We start from the raw sequence: 6,193 nt of genomic DNA, 5'->3' as shown, positions 1-6,193 counted from the left end.
ATAGGAACTTCAGATTTCGAATAGTGTTATTGACTCTCTTAGTTCAGTATGATGATTCTTGAACACAGCTTCTTTATGAGTCTTGGCCGTGGCCCTAAGCACTTTGTTTTCCAGTATTACCACCGGATACATAAATGCCACAGACACATAATTGGGTGAACCCTTTCAGATTGTGACTCAGCTTTGCTAAAGTCCCCAATTAGAGGTGTCCAGGGTTCTTAAGCACACTCTTTTTTTGCTTTGGACCTTGACTTTAACCGCTCAGTCTCAAGTTTTCACTTGACACCTACACGCCACAAGCACATGGTTAGGGACAGCTTGGTTTAGCCGCTTAGACCAGGATTTTATTCCTTTAGGCCCTCCTATCCACTGATGCTCAAAGCCTTGGGATCCTTTTTATTTCCCTTGCCTTTTGGTTTTAAGGGTTATTGGCTTTTTGCTCTTGCCTCTTGGTTTTAAGAGCTTTGGCTTTTTCTGCTTGCTTTTTCTTTTTCTTTCTATATTTTTTTTTCGCCTATTTTTTTTTTCTGCAAGCTTTGTTCTTTGCTGCTTTTTCTTGCTTCAAGAATCATTTTTATGATTTTTCAGATTATCAAATAACATGTCTCCTAGGCATCATTCTTTCAAGAGCCAACATATTTAACATTCTTAAACAACAACTTCAAAAGACATATGCACTGTTCAAGCATACATTCAGAAAACAAGAAGCATTGTCACCACATCAATATAATTAAACTAAGTTCAAGGATAAATTCGAAACTCATGTACTTCTTGTTCTTTTGAATTAAAACATTTTTCATTTAAGAGAGGTGATGGATTCATAGGACATTTATAACTTTAAGACATAGTTACTAACTACTAATGATCATATAATGAAGACACAAACACAGATAAGCACATAACATAGAAAACGAAAAACAGAAGAAATAAGAACAAGGAATGAATCCACCTTAGTAATGGTGGCGTTTCCTTCTTGAGGAACTAATGATGTCATTGAGCTCTTCTATGTCTCTTCCTTGTCTTTGTTGCTCCTCCTTCATTGCTTTTAGATCTTCTCTGATTTCATGAAGGATGATGGAGTGCTCTTGATGTTCCACCCTTAGTTGCTTCCAATAATTGTGTGGAAGAAAATGTATCCCCTGAGATATCTCAGGGATCTCTTGATTTGCAGTCAAATGTTCTACCACTGAGCTATAGACCCTTGATGGAAGCTTTTGTCTTCCCTTTCCTCTTTCTAGAGGTTTCTCTGGCCTTAGGTGCCATCAATGGTTATGGAAAAAACAAAAAAGCTATGCTTTTACCACACCAAACTTAGAATGTTGCTCGCCCTCGAGCAAAAGAAGAAAGAATAGAAGAAGAAGAGGATATGGAGGAGATGGATGGCTGTGTGTATTCGGCCATATGGGTGGGATTGGGTGGGGAAGAGATGTTGAATTTTTGAAGGTAAGGGGGTGTATGGGTGTGAGTGGTAAATGGAAGACAGAAGGGATGAGTGTTTATTGGGAATAGAGGATGATTGAGAAGAGAGAAGAGAGTGAGTGAAGGTAGGTGGGGATCCTGTGGGGTCCACAGATCTTGGGGTGTCAAGGCATTTACATCCCTGCACCAATTTAGGCATGCAAAATGCCCTTGCACACAACTCTGGGCGTTCAGCGCCAGGTTGGTGCCCATTTTGGGCGTTCAACGCCCCTTTGCTGCCATTTCTAGCGTTGAACGCCAGAACCATGCTTGTTCTGGGCGTTCAGCGCCAGGATGCTCCCATTCTGGGCGTTCAGCGCCAGAACTATGCTCTGTTCTGGCGTTTGAACGCCAGACAGATGCTCCTCCAGGGTGTGATTTTTCTTCTGCTGTTTTTGATTCTGTTTTTGATTTTTTTGTTTATTTTGTGACTCCACATGATCATGAACCTAAGAAAACATGAAAAACAATAAAAATAAGAATTAGATAAACATTGGGTTGCCTCCCAACAAGCGCTTCTTTAATGTCAATAGCTTGACAGTGGGCTCTCATGGAGCCTCACAGATGTGCAGAGCTTTGTTGAGACTCTCCAACACCAAACTTAGAGTTTGGATATGGGAGTTCAACACCAAACTTAGAGTTTGGTTGTGGCCTCCCAACACCAAACTTAGAGTTTGACTGTGGGGGCTCTGGTTGACTCTGCTTGGAGAGAAGCTTTTTCTGCTTCCTCTCCATGGTTGCAGAGGGAGATCCTTGAGTTTTAAACACAAGGGAGTTCTCATTCCATTGAAGGAATATTTCACCTCTGTCAACATCAATCACAGCTCTTGCTGTGGCCAGGAAAGGTCTTCCTAGGATGATGGATTCATCCTCTTTCTTTCCAGTATCCAGGACTATGAAATCAGCAGGGATGTAAAGGCCTTCAACCTTTACTAACACGTCCTCTACTTGTCCATAAGCCTGTTTTCTTGAACTGTCTGCCATCTCTAATGAGATTTTAGCAGCTTGCACCCCATAGATTCCCAGTTTCTCTATTACAGAGAGGGGCATGAGGTTTATTCCTGAACCAAGGTCACACAGAGCTTTAAAGATCATGGTGCCTATGGTACAGGGTATTATGAACTTTCCAGGATCCTGTCTCTTCTGAGGCAATATCAGTTGATCCAGATCACTTAGTTCATTGATGAACAAGGGAGGTTCAACTTCCCAAGTATCAATGCCAAATAATTTGGCATTCAGCTTTATGATTGCACCAAGAAACTTGGCAGTTTGCTCTTCAGTAACATCCTCATTCTCTTCAGAAGAGGAATACTCATCAGAGCTCATGAAGGGCATAAGGAGGTTCAATGGAATCTCTATGGTCTCCAGATGAGCCTCAGAGTCCTTTGGTTCCTCAGAGGGAAGCTCCTTATTGATCACTGGACGTCCCAGGAGGCCTTCCTCCTTGGGATTCACGTCCTCCACTCCTTCTTTGGGTTCGGCCATGGTGCTTATGTCAATGGCCTTGCACTCTCCTTTTGGATTCTCTTCTGTATTACTTGGGAGAGTACTAGGAGGGATTTCAGTGATCCTTTTACTCAGCTGGCCCACTTGTGCTTCCAGATTTCTAATGGAATACCTTGTTTCATTCATGAAACTTACAGTGGCCTTAGATAGATCAGAGACTAGATTTGCTAAATTAGAAGCATTTTGTTCAGAGTTCTCTGTCTGTTGCTGAGTTGATGATGGAAAAGGCTTGCTATTGCTAAACCTGTTTCTTCCACCATTATTAAAGCCTTGCTGGGGCTTTTGATCCTTCCATGAGAAATTTGGATGATTTCTCCATGTTGAGTTATAGGTGTTTCCATAAGGTTCACCTAAGTAATTTACCTCTGCTATTGCAGGGTTCTCAGGATCATAAGCTTCTTCTTCATGAGAAGCCTCTTGAGTACTGTTGGATGCAGCTTGCATTCCATGAAGACTCTGAGAAATCATATTGACTTGCTGAGTCAATATTTTATTCTGAGCCAATATGGCATTCAGAGTATCAACTTCAAGAACTCTCTTCTTCATAGGCGTCCCATTACTCACAGGATTCCTTTCAGAAGTGTACATGAACTGGTTATTAGCAACCATGTCAATGAGTTCTTGAGCTTCTGCAGGCGTTTTCTTTAGGTGAATGGATCCACCTGCAGAAGTATCCAATGACATCTTTGATAACTCAGATAAACCATCATAGAATATATCCAGGATGGTCCATTCTGAAAGCATGTCAGAAGGACACTTTTTGGTCAACTGTTTGTATCTTTCCCAAGCTTCATAGAGGGATTCACCTTCTTTCTGTCTGAAGGTTTGAACATCAGCTCTAAGCTTGCTCAGCTTTTGAGGAGGAAAGTACTTGGCTAAGAAAGCCGTGACCAGCTTATCCCAAGAGTTCAGGCTGTCTTTGGGTTGAGAATCCAACCATAATCTAGCTCTGTCTCTTACAGCAAAAGGAAAAAGCATGAGCCTGTAGACTTCAGGATCTACTCCATTAGTCTTAACAGTATCACATATCTACAAGAATTCAGTTAAGAACTGAAAAGGATCTTCAGATGGAAGTCCATGAAACTTGCAGTTCTGCTGCATCAGAGAAACTAATTGAGGTTTCAGCTCAAAGTTGTTTGCTCCAATGGCAGGAATGGAGATGCTTCTTCCATGTAAATTGGAATTAGGTGCAGTAAAGTCACCAAGCATTCTCCTTGCATTGTTGTTGGGTTCGGCTGCCATCTCCTTTACTTGTTCGAAATTTTCAATTAAGTTGTCTCTGGATTGTTGTAATTTAGCTTCTCTTAATTTTCTCTTCAGAGTCCTTTCAGGTTCTGGATCAGCTTCAACAAGAATGCCTTTTTCTCTGTCCCTGCTCATAAGAAAGAGGAGAGAAAAAGAAAAGAAGAGGAATCCTCTATGTCGCAGTAAAGAGGTTCCTTATTGTTAGTAGAAGAAGAGAAGAAGAAATTCGAACACAGATAGAGGAGGGGGTTCGAATTTGGTGATGATGTGAGGAAGAGATGTTAGTAGATGAATAAATAAATAAAATAAGATGAGAGAGAAGGAGGGAATTTTCGAAAATTAATTCTGAAAAGGAGTTAGTGATTTTTGAAAATAGTTTTTGAAAAATGTTAGTGATTTTCGAAAATTAAGATTTAAAAAAAAATAATTAATAAATTAAAAAGAAATTTTGAAAAAGGGGGAAGATATTTTCGAAAATGAGAGAGAGAGAGTTAGTTAGGTAATTTTGAAAAAGTTAAGAAACAAACAAAAAGTTAGTTAGTTAGTTGAAACAAATTTTTAAAAGATAAGAGGTTAGGAAGTTAGAAAAGATATTTTGAAATCAAATTTTTGAAAAAGATAAGAAGATATTTTTGAAAAGATATGATAGAAATTAGTTTTGAAAAAGATTTGATTTTTAAAATCACAATTAATGACTTGATTCACAAGAAATCACAAGATATGATTCTAGAACTTAAAGTTTGAATCTTTCTTAACAAGCAAGTAACAAACTTCAAATTTTTGAATCAAGACATTAATTGTTATTGTTATTTTCGAAAATTTGGTATAAAAATAAGAAAAAGATTTTTGAAATTTTCTTAAATAACTAAGAATTTTGAAAAAGATTTGATTTCTGAAAAAGATTTTGAAAAAGATAAGATTTTCAAATTGAAAATTTGATTTGACTCATGAGAAACAACTTGATTTTAAAAATTTTTGAAAAAGTCAACTCAAATTTTCGAATTTGATGAGAGAAAAAGGGAAAGATATTTTTTTTGATTTTTTGAATTTTTATGAAAACATGAAAATTATGCAATGCATGAAATTTTTAGATCAAAACAATGAATGCATGCAAGAATGCTATGAATGTCAAGATGAACACCAAGAACACTATGAATGTCAAGATGAACACCAAGAACATATTTTTGAAAAAAATTTTTAATGCAAAGAAAACATGCAAGACACCAAACTTAGAATTCTTTAATGCTTAGACACTAAGAATTCAAGAATGCATATGAAAAACACTAAACAACACAAAACAAAAACTCATCAAGATCAAACAAGAAGACTTACCAAGAACAACTTGAAGATCATGAAGAACACTATGAATGCATGAATTTTCGAAAAAAAATTCAAGATGCACATGCAATTGACACCAAACTTATGACATGACTCATGACTCAAACAAGAAACAGAAAAATATTTTTGATTTTTATGATTTTCTAATTTTTTTGGATTTTTGTATAATTTTTTGAAAACATTTGGGAAAAAGGAAGTAATGAATTCATAGTTCTCAATCAAAATCCTGGGAATTAGACATGGCTTCATGGCCAGTCAAGCTAAAACCTGTTATATGAAACACTAGAATTCATTCTTAAAATTTTTTGAAGAAAAATATATTTTTGAAAACACAATTTTTTTTTTCGAAAAATTTTTGAAAACAAAACAAAAAGAAAATGACCTAATCTGAGCAACAAGATGAACCGTCAGTTGTCCAAACTCAAACAATCCCCGGCAACGGCGCCAAAAACTTGATGCACGAAATTGTGATCTCCAGGCTCGAACAAATCCTGGTAATGGCTCCAAAGCTTGGTGCTCTGATCTTAATTCATAATTGTCACAACTTCGATACAACTAACCAGCAAGTGCACTGGGTCGTCCAAGTAATACCTTACGTGAGTAAGGGTCGAATCCCACGGAGATTGTTGGTATGAAGCAAGCTATG

The 6,193-nt window shown here is 37.6% G+C and overlaps 1 non-coding gene across 1 annotated transcript; it reads left to right on the top strand.

Annotated features, from left to right (window-relative positions):
* Positions 1-3,702: 3,702 nt before the first annotated feature.
* LOC148574799 (small nucleolar RNA R71) lies at positions 3,703-3,810 on the top strand. The gene has a single exon (XR_015905721.1). It is a non-coding gene; the product is annotated as a small nucleolar RNA R71 (small nucleolar RNA).
* The last annotated feature ends 2,383 nt before the right edge of the window (positions 3,811-6,193 follow it).

Source organism: Arachis ipaensis, chromosome B2 (assembly GCF_059453495.1).
Source record: "Arachis ipaensis isolate K30076 ecotype BB chromosome B2, ASM5945349v1, whole genome shotgun sequence".
Taxonomy (NCBI): domain Eukaryota; kingdom Viridiplantae; phylum Streptophyta; class Magnoliopsida; order Fabales; family Fabaceae; genus Arachis; species Arachis ipaensis.
The sequence above is the reverse complement of the archived record's forward strand: the minus strand, read 5'-3'. Positions and strand labels throughout refer to the sequence as shown.